The sequence below is a fragment of the Magallana gigas genome, chromosome 4 (genome assembly GCF_963853765.1).
Source record: "Magallana gigas chromosome 4, xbMagGiga1.1, whole genome shotgun sequence".
Lineage (NCBI taxonomy): Eukaryota > Metazoa > Mollusca > Bivalvia > Ostreida > Ostreidae > Magallana > Magallana gigas.
This window is the reverse complement of record NC_088856.1, coordinates 20040086-20055952: the sequence shown is the minus strand read 5'-3', so window position 1 is coordinate 20055952 and position 15867 is coordinate 20040086. Positions and strand designations below refer to the sequence as shown.

Sequence of the window (15867 nt, the reverse complement as noted above, 5' to 3'; positions counted from 1 at the left end):
GAGAGAGAGATTATGTAAATGATGTTCTTTTTTTAATATAAAAAACGAAAGATGCAAAAACATGGATGTTTAATGTTTTCAATTTGTTTGTAAGACATTTTAAATAAAGGAGGAGGATCATCAGAGTTTGTCTGCTTAAAAGGAATAATCTAAAAATGTCATTTGCTAGGAAGTTTTCACATTAATAAAATGTGTCCAGTTTTACTTTTTAGTGAAATCACTATCTAGTTTATTTTTCTCTGAAAAAGGTTCGCTCCTCTCTTTTGGGTAACTATTATATGTTACTTCTTATCTAAATATTTGCATTATATATTAATTTCATTTGTATATTCATATTTTACAATATATATATGTTTGGAGGTATTTTTTTACTTATTGCCTCTTTCTAAAGTTTGATTGTTTGAGAGTTAGTTACTGTTATATCAGGCTATTACTCTTGTGTATCTAACGTGCCTGAGTCATAGCAGCTTCAACGTTAAACTAATGATAACAATTTTCTTTTTATATCCCTCGTGTTTTCTATTCGTCCGTATCATATCGTGGTTTGATTATTTATAATTCATTCATGTGCAAGTAATTTTTGGGAGTTTATTTTAATCAACTCTCCTATGCAGTTACTCAGACAAATCGAAAGTGAAACAGTGTTTGGACCTCAGCACAAATCATCGCTGCTGACAAGACTTAGTTCTTGAAAATAATTGATAAATTCGGTGTAATGTATGCTAAAGCATTAAATTGTTTTCAAGGAAACTTATTTATAAATACCTTGAAAATAGTCAGATTTTAAATGGTACAAACAATTTAAATATTTTTTATACTCGTATGTATTCCTACGCCAGAGTTCAATATAGTCTCGTTAAACTCGACGCTCGGCTGTCTCCGTAAATCCCCGAAAGGCAGAGAGTCTCTCTTGCTTGTCGGAGATTTACGGTGTCAGCCGAGCGTTTGGTTGAACGAGACTAGAGTTCAATATTGCTTGGATCCAGACAATTTTCGAGAAATATTTCTATTACTGATACATAGTTTGATTGAATTAATTTTATCTTTAAATATTATTTAACATGATTCATATCCATGGGGTTTCTCGATATTCTTGTCGAAAAAGTCCAAAAATTAATATTATAAAAATGTGCGTAATTCAAATACAAATTAGAAACTACATGTACTTGTCATGCAAAATAACATATTATTGATTTTAAAATAAATAAACATTGACAAAATCAACTCCCGTCAGTTCTTCAGTACTTTGATTAAATTATATGTCGTTTAGTTCCTAGCTGCCAACAATAAACCATTATGATAATTTTCTATCTAGCAATCGTTTGTCATCTTGTTCGCTATCAATACGTTCGTATTGTGTGTCTATTAAGTTATATCATTATCTGTTATTGCATTATTGTATCGGTAATGTTGTAAAACTAACGTTGAGAGCATTGTTTGTCTATTAAAGCAATACGACATTGATCCAAATTATAGATGTAACAACTCACAAAACAGTCTCTGAAATACAGGTCTCTGTAATCCACATTTTTTTTTTCAAATACAGTACAGGTTATTTACAGGAGAGAGAAACACATTTTTTTTTGTAGAATTGCTACTGTAGTTAAACGGTTAGACGCTGTAGCGGATGTGGCGTAAAGATATACAACACTACGTTAAAAGAAAAAAAAATATTTTCGTGAAATTCGCGGTTTTGATTGAGTATTTATTTGTGAATAAATGAACAAAACGCCGAGTCTAATATCTAACTGGTCAAACCAATTTTGAATTCAGATAATATATTGAACATTTCTTCTTGGCATCAACCGAATAAAACAAACTTGCGATAGTTCTTGTCTTATAATGTAACCGGCCTTTAACGGCCAGTATTCCAGAAAACATCTTTTTACAAAAACTACAGTGCTCCGATGGGGCCACGTCGACCTTTGCACTTTCGCCTTTAGGGCGAAGAGCAAAAGTGCAAAATTGCGAGGGCGAAAATGTAAGGTTGCAAAGGCAAGTTGCAAAGGCTATTTCTATCTCGTTCCTTTGTCTTTGCAACTTCACAATCTCGCCTTCACAACTTTGTCAATTTTATGTTTGTGGAGATCTCTATAGTTTGAATAAAATTTTTGTTGTAAATATGACATCGATATCTGAGGCAGAACTTTTCAGAATTTGTTTTTAACAGGTTGTGCATATTCATTCATTTTTTTTTTGTGGGGGGGGGGGGGTTCCAAGGGATAATTGTATCTGTTGGGGATGGGGGGGGGGGGGGGTTCTTGGTCATATATATGATAATTTTGCTATGTAAGATTATTAATATCAAATTTCAGGGAGATGGAGTCTGGACTCCCTCTCCCCTTTACTGTATGGAATTATGATATTGATTTTTGGGGGGTTGGGGTTCCAGACCACATATCCCACTCTATACCGGTACATGAACAAGGGATGTCGCATAATGAAATTGAAATTCTACTGTGTTTAAACCACGGTATTGATTTAAGGTAAACAGACAGCTGCTAAGTAGCAAGAGTCTGGAAGTGCATGTGCACATTATGGCGGACAATACATTTTTTATGGAACATATAATGATAAGGCATATATTTATCAGCTTTTGTAAACATGTATGTCACAAAACGCAGAGAAATTTTAAATAAACATTAAGCATTATCACAGTAAGCATGATTGCCTTGCGCATGCATACAGATAGCATACAAGAAAAATCAGCAATTTGGCGAGTACGGTGCCTGCATCAAACTATAGGTAATCGACCTAGCTTTGCTGAATCGATCAAAAAAGGCGTACAAATAGTGCAAAGTTGCAAAGGCAATAGAGCGATAATAGTAAAGAAACACAATGAAAAAATGACAATAACAAACTGTCAACCATCTCAAAAATCCATAAAATGAATTACAAAGCAGGGCAATACGGACCTCTAAAAATATATATAGAGGTAGGATCAGGTGCCATGGGGGAGTGAGCATCCTCTGCTGACCGGTCACACCCGCCGTGTGCTCTTTATCGTAATCGGGGAAAAAACGGAAAACTCCGTAGACAATTAGGTGAGTAATTATGGTCTAACAATTAGTATGAAAAACGTCAGTCAACAGACGACCCAGTGGAAGATTGTATTTGCTGACAAGGTCGTTGTATCGACCATAGAATTTACGAAAAGATGACTTCAAACGAGACTGTTGATAGTCCTGTTTTTTAGCTTGTTTGAAACTTGCTTGTCTCGACTTAGAAACTGTTCATAAGAAGAGCATGTCCTTGTGTATCGAATTAACTGAGAGACAATAACACAATATTCAAGTGATGAAGGTATATTGCTACATTAGTAAGAAAGTTGACTATAGAAAAATTGAAGTCATCGCGTTTATCATAAAATTTTGTTGTTAGGTAACGATCAATGTCCATTTCCAGTAAAATATCCAATTATAACACAGATGACGCAGGCTCTGTGGTATCTTTTATTTCAAGTTTAGTGGGATGTATCGAGTCGACGTAAGTATGGAAATAACAATTGTTAGTTGATAATACGTCGTCGATATACCTGCATGTTGAGTTGAAGGCCACGTAAAAGTTTTTGAATAAATTCTGCTTCATAAGAATACAACAATAGGTCTGCTAATATCTGTTGAACTTTAAAGACGTTATTGATATAAGATGTCCTTAGGTTAAATGAAACAAAAGTAACAATTCTTAGATCTGTTTAGATGTGTTTTCTTTATATTCTTTTACATGTAATAGTTCAAGTTTATTTTTGGCCAAGGTTAGAAAGGTCACAGCACTTTTTTTATTGAATTGATGTAATTTTTTAAATACATGAAAAATAAACATAGCAATTTACTGTTTTTCTTTAAATGACTGTTTACACTATCACGATAAGGCAAAAATCAAGTTACAAATAGTATGCTCGTCTTACACAATCAGCCTGTATAGTTACATCTTTTTGTGGCCTGTTGTTTAAAATTTCTCATCACAAACAAATGAAATAATTAGTGTAAATAATTGAAATGTTTTTTTTTTAATATCAACAAGTTATCTCAATGTCTTTTTATTGAAATACACCTATGAGACATTCATGAAAGATGCAAAAAAAAACAATTAAAGTTTATCTTCACATAACGTTTTTCCTGTTTGAATAATCTTAGTCCATAGGGAATGAACGTTCTTGAGAATACGGCAAATCTGAAACAGGAGACAATGAAAAGTCATTTTGATTACAGGTAAACCAGCTAGTGAAATTTGTATCAAATACATATTTTTGTAAAAATGTTATTGACTTTAAATGTCGTTAAAACAATGAACTTTTTATAAAGAGGAACCCAGTGTTATTACATTTATATTTCAATAACAAGAGGCCCATGGGCCACATCGCTCACCTGAACAGCAGTTCCTTGTAACATTACATTTCGTAGCATATGCTTTTTTAAGAAATGAACTCAATGTCTACCCAAGTTATACTCGTATAACCTGGGTTGGGGCAATTTACGCTTTATAATCCGCGAAGCGGATTATAAAAAAGCGTAAATTGCTCCAACCCAGGTTATACGAGTATAACTTGGGTAGATATTGAGTTCATTCCTTATAATTTAATTTTCTGGAATTTGCTATACAAATTGAGTCCGTTTTACTTTTAAAAATGATATAAATCTGTTCAAAATTCAAACGTAACGTCAAGTGAATTAGTACGTTGGTGCATTGTGACGTGTCTTGTGACGTGCAAACCAGGTTATACAAATTTAACTAAATTTTTCTATCCAATCAAATGCCGCGTTACAACCATAATTAAATTATTCTATTTTAAACATTGAACCCCTTTCTTGGGACCCAGTTATGGTCCGAGGTTTATGGTTGGCTTGAACAACATAAACAGTAACATAGGAATGAAAATGTGTAGCACTGCGGTAGGACCGCACGTACACAACCTGAAAAACTGAACGTAGCAGAGTTCCACTTCAAGAGAAATAACTCTCAGACTGTACAGAACATCAAGAAAGATAACTCTTGGTTTCACTACATTAGAGTTTACACAATTTGAGGATCCTTGCATAATAATCTCACAAACTGTAGCATTATAGTTCTCGAGAAAAACTTTATAAAAACATTTTCAATATATCTTTCTATGTTAAACTTTGAACCCCTCTTGGGGCCACAGTATTAGTCCAGGGCTAAAGTTTTAATTATTTGGAATCTACATTATTTAAGGATGCTTGCATAGTTATCTCACAAGCTGAAGCATTATAGTTCCCTAGAAAAAGATTTTTCAACATTTTCCCTCTATATTTCTATGCTAAACTTTGAACACCTCTTGGGGCCCCAGTATTAGATTGAGGTCACAGCTTTTATAATTTCGAATCTACACTATTTGAGGGTGCTTACGTAGTTATCTGACAAATTGATGCATTGTAGTTCTCGAAAAGAAGATTTTTAAACATTTTCCATATATACCGGTACTTCTACATTTAACTTTAAACCCATCTTGGGTCCCTAGTATTAGTCCAGGGGTCACTATTTTAAAACTGTCGAACCTTCATTATCCAAGGTTGTATGCATGATAGTATTCTCACAAATTGAGGCATTGTAGTTCTCGAGAAGAAGATATTTTAACGTTACCTTTATATTTCTATAATAAACTTTGACCCCATCTTGGGGCCCCAGTTTTGGTCCGGGGGTCACGATTTTACCAATTAGGAATCTACATGAGCGAAGGCATAGAAATTCCACAAACTAAAACATTGTAGTTCTTGAGAAGAAAATTTTTAAACTTTTCCTTTATGTTTTTTAAAATGTTTAAATTTTGAACCCCTCTTGGTGCCCATCAATTGTCCAGGAGTTACAATTTTTTGAATCTACATTATTTAAGGATGTACATGTATGCATAGTAATATCCCAAACAGTTGCACTATAGTTCTTGAGAAGAAGATTTTAAAACATTTTCCTATATATGTTAAAATCTAAACCCCTACTGGGGCCCCACTTTTTGTTCAGGGGTCACGATTTTTACAATCTTCACTATATATACAACCGTTTGTGTATGTATTGGCATTTTTGGTGAAGTGGTTTTTGAGAAGAAAATTTTTAAACATTTTTCATATGTAGTTCTATGTTAAACTTTGAACCCCGCCTGGGGCCCCAGTTTTGATTTGAGGGTCACGATTTGTACAATTTAGAATCTTCATTATACATACAAGCTTTTGTGTAAATATTGGCATTTCTGGTGCAGTGGTTCTTGAGAAGAAGATTTTTTAAACATTTTCCTAAGGTATATCTATGTTAAACTTTGAACCCCGCCTGGGGCCCCAGTTTTGGTCCGAGGGTCACGATTGTTACAATTTAGAATCTTCACTATATATACAAGCTTTTGTGTAAATATTGGCATTTCTGGTGCAGTGGTTCTTGAGAAGAAGATTTTTTAAACATTTTCCTAAGGTATATCTATGTTAAATTTGAACCCCGCCTGGGGCCCCAGTTTTGGTCCGAGGGTCACGATTTTTACAATTTAGAATCTTCACTATGTATACAAGCTTATGTGTAAATATTGGCATTTCTGGTGCCGTGGTTCTTGAGAAGAAGATTTTTTAAAAATTTTCCTATGTATTTCTATGTTAAACTTTGAACCCCGCCTGGGGCCCCAGTTTTGGTCCGAGGGTCACGATTTTTACAATTTAGAATCTTCACTATATATACAAGTTTTTGTGTAAATATTGGCATTTCTGGTGCAGTGGTTCTTGAGAAGAAGATTTTTAAAACATTTTCCTATGTATTTCTATGTTAAACTTTGAACCCCGCCTAGGGCCCCAGTTTTGGTCCGAGGGTCACGATTTTTACAATTTAGAATCTTCACTATATATACAAGCTTTTGTGTAAATATTGGCATTTCTGGTGCAGTGGTTCTTGAGAAGAAGATTTTTAAAGACATGCACCCTATACTTACTGTTTCGCAATTATCTCCCTTTTGAAAAGGGCTGTGCCCTTTATTTTTAAAATTTATAACCCCCTTTCCATAAGGATGCTTTGTACCAAATTTGGTTAAATTTGGCCCAGTGGTTTTTGAGAAGAAGTTGAAAATGTGAAAAGTTTACAGACGGACGGACAGACAGACGGACGGACGGACGGACGGACGGACGGACGGACGACGGACAACGGGTGATCAGAAAAGCTCACTTGAACCTTCGGTTCAGGTGAGCTAAAAACTGCTCGGTGATTGTTATACATTGATTATCTTAAAAATAAAATAAAATAAACCCTTTGTATGACCATGATTTTGCCCGACAAGGAATTTCAATAAAAAATCCTGGCGTATGTTTATTAAATGCGAAAGTTCATCTCTTCATCGGCGATTTATATACTAGTTTGGAATCATATATCACAAACTTATAATATAGTAGTCCAAATATAATGGTCTCTATGTTTAAATTGTCAATAAATATATTGTTGTGTACAAATCATATGAAAAAGGCTCACCTTTTCCTTGAAAATTGGCGATCATTTTTTTCACATATTCCTTTTTCTTTTCAGGTTGCTTTGTATAAATACACATTAAATAGAACAGTCCATACATTTCTGGAAATTCCATGCAAAGACTCTCAATGTCGTCCATATGTTCTGTCATGGGAGAAATGAAAAATTCAATTCTCGCAATGTTAAACAAATGTGCATAGTAAGGGGTTAGTTTCTTCTTAAGCATTTGTTTTTGTGCATCTACTTCTGCTTTCAAAGATGCATCCTTTAAGTCTTCCTTAAAAAATGATTCTTCCTTTATTGTTTCTTGAATGCATTTTATTGCATTTTTGATAGCTAATTCAGCAAGCACCACATTTCGCCTCCAATATTCTCGTTTACTATAATCGTACAGAAAATTAGCAATTCCGATTAAATCGTTGGTGTGAACAGGGGGAATCTCTACCCAGCCTATCCTATTGTCTAGTGTCCAAGGAAGGTAAATTTGTAAAGAATTGTCTCTCTCTTTTTGTGTAGCAAAGTCCAAGACATTTGATCCAATCTGAATGTCAAACAACCTCGCTAGTATTATTCGAGATGCTTTTTGCTTCATTTTCGTTAATGCCGACCAAACGAACTCGGAGAAAGTTATTGACATTTGCCCTCGTTCTGTCTTTGGTGCTAAAAGACTCTGTTCAAATTGATCCGTTAGTATGTTCAGCGAAACATCATAAAAACCTATCTTTGCCATTGTTTTTGCTGTTGCAATCGATAAAGGCAAAAAAACATTGTAACATGTTTCATATCCATTTGCCGCAGATGTGAAATCTTGTACATTTGACAAAACCTGCTGAATCAAATTCGCTCCATGAGTAAAACCATATCTTTCGACAACAATTTGAATAACATTCGCAGGAAAGAGACGAATATATTCAATCAAAGCACAAATTGTAGTGATGTCATCTTCTCTATGGCAGTCAATAAGATTGTTTTCTGGAATGAAATAATCTGGAAGAAATCTTGATTTAAAGCATAAGAGCAAAGAAGTCAATACATGCATTACACATCCACTAAAATTGGTTTCCCAATTATCGGATTGTATTTTCTCACATGCCATCAGAAAAACCGATTTTAAATGCTTTGTTTTGAAAGGCAAGTGATGGACATTATTTTCAATCAAAACTTTTAATATATAAAACCCATGTATCTGTGCAGCCGTAAGATTCTCAAAAATAACGTGCTCTGCTGCTGAAAAATCAAACTTCCACTCAAAATCTGGCGATGAACTTTTTGGATGAGGTCTTGGAATTAAGGTGCAACCCGCTTTCATTATCAAGCTAACAATAGAGGTTGATGGAAAATCGTTTATTCTTTTTTTATTATTCCAGCGATGATGAAATGGAAATGTCAAACAAAGCACTCCTAAACAATCAACTTCAAATAAGTACTGTTCTGGTAAAATAATTTTTGAATGTAACCCATTTGGAACGGTAAAAGCCTTTTGATATATTTCAGACCCAGAATACTTATTGCTTTCCCCAGACTTGGACGAGGAAAATTTAAGTCTGCAATATCCAGGGTGGGTTTCAGAGGAATCAACTAGAAGCAGTGTTGAAAAAAGTCCATGTGGAACTCGTGAATTTGGAAAAATCGCTGCTGTTTCCGCTTTTAACACAACAACCCGAAGAATATCAAATTTATTTTGTAATTCTATTCTTCGGGTTCGGGTTATATCTCGAAGTGTTCCTGTGCTAACATCGGCTTGTGATCCTAATAAATGATACAGTACGTCTCTAGCACGGAAGAGTGGGGCAGGAATATCGATTTTCTTTTTAAATATTTTGGAAGGTAACAATTGTTTCATAATAAAAGTTAAGTGTTGCAACGGTATCCCTGACACTTGATCAACAATAGATTGATCCTCAAGTAATTTTCTTCTAGAATCTGTAATGAACCCGATTTAAAATCTTAAAATTATATAACGAGAATCCACTTATGGGATAGAAATAAATAAAAGCAATAAAACGAATTTCAGTTTGTGATCAAAGTAGAAAAAAAGTTATTGCCTTCCGTGTCCTCCTGAATTATGTCTTTTCCGGTGTATGTTATGAAGACTTGCTTGAAATTAGCCCGTTGTTTTCCACTTCCTTCTTTTTGAAGAGAAATATCTTGCAATACAAACTCTATGCAGTCGGACAAATAGTTGTCCGGAAAATGTCCCTGAACCATTGATATAAACTTGCTGTCAATAAGTCCTGTTCTTTCCTTCAAAGTACTTTCCGTATTGGTCACCATCATTCTTAATACTTGAGCCTCTAGTGAAAAAATCAACTATTTAAAACAATGTTAAGTTGTTGAGCAAATGTTAAGAATATTTCTTATAAACACCCAACGAAAGGCATTTAATTAAAGCATTGGTTGAACAAAATATGCAATACAAATGAAAAAAAATATCTTTGATTTAAAGGTCTGATATTCTCAACAGACTATGAAATGAAGTGCAGAAAAATATATCGTCCATGAATATAATTCTTATAAACATAAAAAATCAATATAACTAATGAAAAACCTCTTTTACAAAATTCCATCTCAGGGTTTATAAACCTTTATCAATTTTTTCGATGCCTTGAATTTCTTATCTTTCTTAAGTTGATAAAAAGTTTTGTTGTATCATACAATTTAAAGTTGAAAAAAAAACTTGTATAAAAATGATTATTTCAAAATCTTACACCATAATAAACATTTATTTCAATCTAATTTCTATCTAATATGTTTTACTGAATAAAAACTAATTTGCATTGTAGCTGAACATTCTTGTCCATATATTTTAATGGCTTAATTAGTGCAATATTGCGATTGATATGTTTAACTTTCCTGCAAAAGAAAAAAAATTAGTATGATAATGCGATTAATATGAATTAACTCGCCTGCAAAAGAAAAATAATATATATATATATATATATATATATACAGTGCTGCTATCGTGAAAGTTGACAAAAGTATCCTATCCTATCCTATATCCTGTATCCTGCATCCTATCCTGCAAATAAGCTCTATCCTATCCTATCCTATCCCATACTTTCAAAATATAGGAATGCAAGTTAAATGAAACGAAATTTAAGAATAAAATGATTTTATCAATTAATGTAGTACTTAAAATGAATAATTAAATCTTAAAACCGAATATTCATCGAGCGGGATACTTTACTTACCTGTGCTACGGTAAAATTAAATCGTACGCGGAATGGACACAATAACGTAAACAAACAGGTAAGCGATTCGATTTTTGATTTAATTATATTTATGCATAACAAACAGATAAATAACTTCGATGCACTTATTGACGAACTGTTTAGTCACATATTTTTACCAAATTATTTTCTTATCACATATAACTGAGCGTAATTCTCGTTATTCGATCGATTCGTTCGGCGATAAATGTAAACACGATCTGGAAATAAATAATTTCTTTAGGAAGTTTACATCGTTTATAGTTAAACCATTCGGAGTTATTTTTAAAGTATAAATTCTTGAACATTTATAGCTAGCTAACATTTATTAATTCAATATGTTCAGGTTAATATCGGACAGAAATATGCGTCCCTGTTACATGTATTGGGCATCGAAGAAATTATATGAAACGTGAAGCAATGTCTGTTTCTTGTATACATGTTTATCTTTTAAAATGCCGGATTGGTCGTTTATAAATTCAAGCTTTTATTCATTTGCAGACTTTAAATGAAGTAAATACAGCAATCTATTTCTGACGTTGTCAAATGTTGCATCGAATTCTCGCAGAAACTCCGTACTTGCGTACGAATTGACAAAGATGTAGCGCCGACATTTTAGCGCGCATTAATGTTATGCACCGCGTTCTTGATATACAAATTATTCTTAAATGGTTTAACTTGTAAAATGTATTAAATTGACATTGAAAATACATTGTTTAGCCAGTTTTCGTTTCGCAAAATAACTCTGAAATTTATACTCGAATCTGATTGGCTACAGGATGCAGGATAGGATAGGATAGGATAGGATAAAACTCAACTTTAATATTTCTATCATGTATCGTGCATCCTGCATCCTATCCTATCCTATCCTTGTCAACTTTCAGGATAGCAGCACTGTATATATATATATATATATATATATATATATATATATATATATATATATATATATATATATATATATATATATATATATATATATATTTACTATACGGTAATTCTGTTTTCCATTGCAAAGGACGAAGACTAAAATAATGGCTCTCTCCCACGTGTCCGAGAGTAATGTGAAATCTTTTCGTCATCGGTGAGTTTTGTTCACAAGTAATATCAGTTCGTCTAAAATCCGTGTAAACGGTATTATAGACGCTAATATGCAGTAAAAATACATCAGCCAGAGCCTGGAGAATTATGTGATCACCCCACTCTCCTGGTTTTTTCATTCTTTGGAGGTAAGATTCCCATGTTTCCCCGAATAAAAATGAAGATGTGTACACTCCATACCTCGATTGATCGCTTTCTAGGTGTCTGAAATAGTAAAATGAAAGATCAATATTGGCCGGAAGAAATTTGATCTTTGTACTTTATTGTAACATAAAATAATTATCAAAGATACAGCTGTTTGAGCCCATACGAAATAATTACATTAACGTGTAGTTAAATATTCATGAAACCATTTCAAACCTTATCTTTATGATATTCGTTTGCTTAGTACATGTACATTGATTAATATATCAAATACTAGTAATATTAAATAATTCAAGAAATAAAGTTATCATATGATTCTCTTTTATTCAAAAAACGTAAAACAAATACCAATTTAATTTTTTAATCTTTGCACTTCCTTTATAGTTTCCACCCTTTGTTGCTGTGCAATAAAGATTCCTTTTAAATTCCTTTATAATTTGTCCTTAGAAGTATTATCAATTAATACATTGTATTTCGACAAAAATATCGACGACATCTTTAATTTGGTCAAATATAGCGTGTATACGACCCAGAATATTTCTTTTTACTACATGTATCACTATACACTTGGTGCTGCATACGAGGTATTCTGACTGGTCTGCACTGCCGTATCTTTTCATACTAAGATGTTATTTTTCTTAGTTGATACCTGTTATAATGGCATATTCACAGAGAAAAAAACCCGACTGTTATCATTTTAATATACGATTTCAGAACATATACAAGTGTATCATTGGTTGGAAAAAAAAATTATAAACAAAAGTTATTTCAAACATGTTTCTATTCATTATGTAAAGAAAATAATGTCAAAAATTTTCAATAGAAAACTTTTGTTTTGTTTGATACAAAATATTAACTCATGATCGACGGAATGGGGGGGGGGGGGGATATTTGAATTGCAACAAAACAGAGCGTGTAGATCTAGATAAGCTTAAGAAATAATGATGTCAAAGAGCTACTGTGATAATGAAATTTTTGCATATCTCTGAAAAAAGATATTTCTTAATTTATACAATGTCAAAAAATGTAAAAAACTATTTAGATATTAAAAAATTCTTACCCACAACCACACATCATTGTCAAAACAGTAATTCTTACTTTATCGCGGATTCACGCAAAGAAATCTCCGTATGTCCAGGACATCCATTGACCATAAATTGGTCTGCTACAGCACGGAACAGACAGTTACCGTCACCATACACGTCTTTAATCTCAAAGTTGTTTTCTTTGGCAAACTTTTGAACAGCTGGTGTACACCATGGCGACTGATCGTACGCTTCCTCGTAAGGACCTATACACATGTTCTATACATTAATATAAAAAAAACCAACTTTTTTGGAAATATTTTGTGGGCACATATATTTTTGATTCTTTTCAACACGTCTTGTTTTCATTGAAAGTACACATTTTATTGGTGGTAAAAAAATAATAAATCACACACTGTCGACTTACAATCTTTATACTCATGGACACTTCGTGGAAGATGATATGAAAGGCAATATGCACATACTGATGGATTGTCCTCAATCTTTTTGTTTTTGCTTTTTTCCCAGTATTCATCTTCACTGTCAAAGTAGTCTGTCTCATCTAAATCATCACAGAACTCGTTTTCTTCAGAGACAGTGTCCAAATCTTCCATAATGTCTTTTGGTGAATTTATGTCTCTTTTGATATCATTGCAAAATTCTTCACTTTTAAAATCTCTTGTCTCATATTGTTCGTTGAGCGATAATTCCTCTAGCATTCCAGTTAAACAATTGTTAAAAACAGATTGGTGTTCCTTTTCAGGTTTACGTTGGGTATTACCGTTCCCTCCCCAAAATCTGTGAAGATCACCTCTTTGTCTCTCTTTTACAAACATCTGTGGGCTATTTCCAAGCGACATTTTTTTAAGTTTCAATGTCACTAACAGTAATGCAAAGCAGGCTTAAATATTACATGGATATGTACACGATAAAATACATTTTAATTAAACTCCAATCAACAGGAAAATTAGTGAAAGTGAAATATTGAATGCGGGATTGTTGTATCCTGTCACTTCAAATTTATTAGGTTTGCGGAAAAGAGTATGAACTTTACAAATACAGAATATGCTTCATCTAATGATTTATATATCAGTGCTTTTCTCTTAATAATATGTATTTCGATAGTATTACATGTATAATGGCAATTATCCATTTTTTCTGTTATGCTAATGATACCAATCTTTTAATTGATAATTTACATGCTGCAAGGTATATTGCCACCATCAAGAATGCAACACTCAATCTTCGGTATTGGGAAACTCATTCACTTAGAAAACAACGTCAATATACATGTGAAATTGCTGAATTTGCCTCACGTGACAGTTTATAAAAAAAGATTTCTGGAATGCTAATTTGATCGGCCTAATGGATTTTTTTTGTTCTTATAAATGTTTGTGTATAACTTCACTAAGTATAGTGTGTAACATCATATTTTTATAGTACATGTACAGAGTCGATGCACTGAACAAAGAAGTTTCAATCATATCCTGTTTCATAAATCCTATTTTACATATGGAAATTATCATCATGATACAAATATCATACCATCCATACTCATGAATAAATAATAAAAAAGGGAAACAGAACGACTATTACGATTTACCTAATCAGAGTTAAATCAATTTATCAAAGGGAAATCATGTTTAGATTTTATCATAATAACATTTTGTTTATTATCAACTCATAAATCTAGGCACATATTTCACAACTATTATTCCCACAATAACCTACGCCTCCTGGTATTAGCCTTTCCATCGGCCTTAAATTTTGGGCTATTAGCCAAACCTGTGACGTCATTCTGTACTTGCATCAGTCATCCTTCAAAATATTCACCCACCCTCCCATATCTCTTATACCTCGTTGAGTCAATCCTTGTACCTGTTAGCTGTTTAATTGATATACTGTTATTGATAAATGTACGTTGTTTCTTGTCTTTGCTGCTGCTTTTTCTTTCTGACCATTGCAGAACAATCTGAAGCCTGGTTCTTTGTTTCTTTGTATTTGATGGCCTCCAATCGTCATGGCTGCTGACAGAAATCCCACGCAATTTCAACAGTGGGTGGCATTCTGGCTTACCAGTAGTGCCTATGTCAACAATATCAATTGACAGTTATATATATATATAATGGACTAGGTGAGCAAGCAGTTGAGCATCAGTTCCCAGGGCTCAAGCTTTTACTTTGCTTGTTTGTTAGGGATGCCCTATAAGGCAAGAATTGATGCCTGGCTCCCACATTTTTTTTTCAGCCGCCAAATAAAACTTAAAATAGAATACTGTGTAGTTGTTTTTCATTGGACGTACCCCAAACTTTTTTGTTTTATGTATTTGTCTTTAATAAATAGTATTCAAATGTATGATATATACATTAAATGGTAATTATTACACACGAAGTAACATGTTTGCCTGTGTATTGGTTTTTATTTTGCAAAAAGCAAATAAAGACACCCATTTTTTATACTTAATTGCGCGTATCTCGTCTCCTCGTAAATTAACACCAGACTTTATTCTTTTTATGTTAAATTATATGCCAACTTTTCTTACTGAGCTTTCTTCACTGTTTTTGATTGAGGGATAAAAAGGGAGGGGTATTTGAAAATATATCAATTTTGTTGGGTTTTTTATGATTCAATTTGAATCAATAATAATTGTTATGTTCTTCCTGACTAAGGTATCGCTAGGCAATATAATTATATTTATATAGTTATTATATCAATGCATTTACAAAAACATTGCAACATATAATGCTAATAATTACTATATGTTTAAAATAATATTTTGAATATTATCACTTAAATGTGTCTTTTTTATCACTGTATCTCATTTGTATAAGCGTGTAATTTCTGTTTCTTCTTTCTCAATTCTTCGCAATATATTGTTATCTCGTCATCAAAGATTGAATGTTTATTCATCGTTTAACCCATCCACAAACAGTCAAAAC

The 15867-nt window shown here is 32.9% G+C and overlaps 1 long non-coding RNA gene across 1 annotated transcript; it reads right to left on the bottom strand.

The window, feature by feature from the left end:
• Nucleotides 1–4020: 4020 nt before the first annotated feature.
• On the bottom strand, nt 4021–14273 carry LOC105318977 (uncharacterized). The gene is made up of 6 exons (XR_010712934.1): nt 13356–14273; nt 13002–13194; nt 11647–11963; nt 9495–9743; nt 7453–9372; nt 4021–4173 (listed from the first exon to the last, which is right to left on the bottom strand). It is a non-coding gene; the product is annotated as an uncharacterized lncRNA (long non-coding RNA).
• Nucleotides 14274–15867: the final 1594 nt, after the last annotated feature.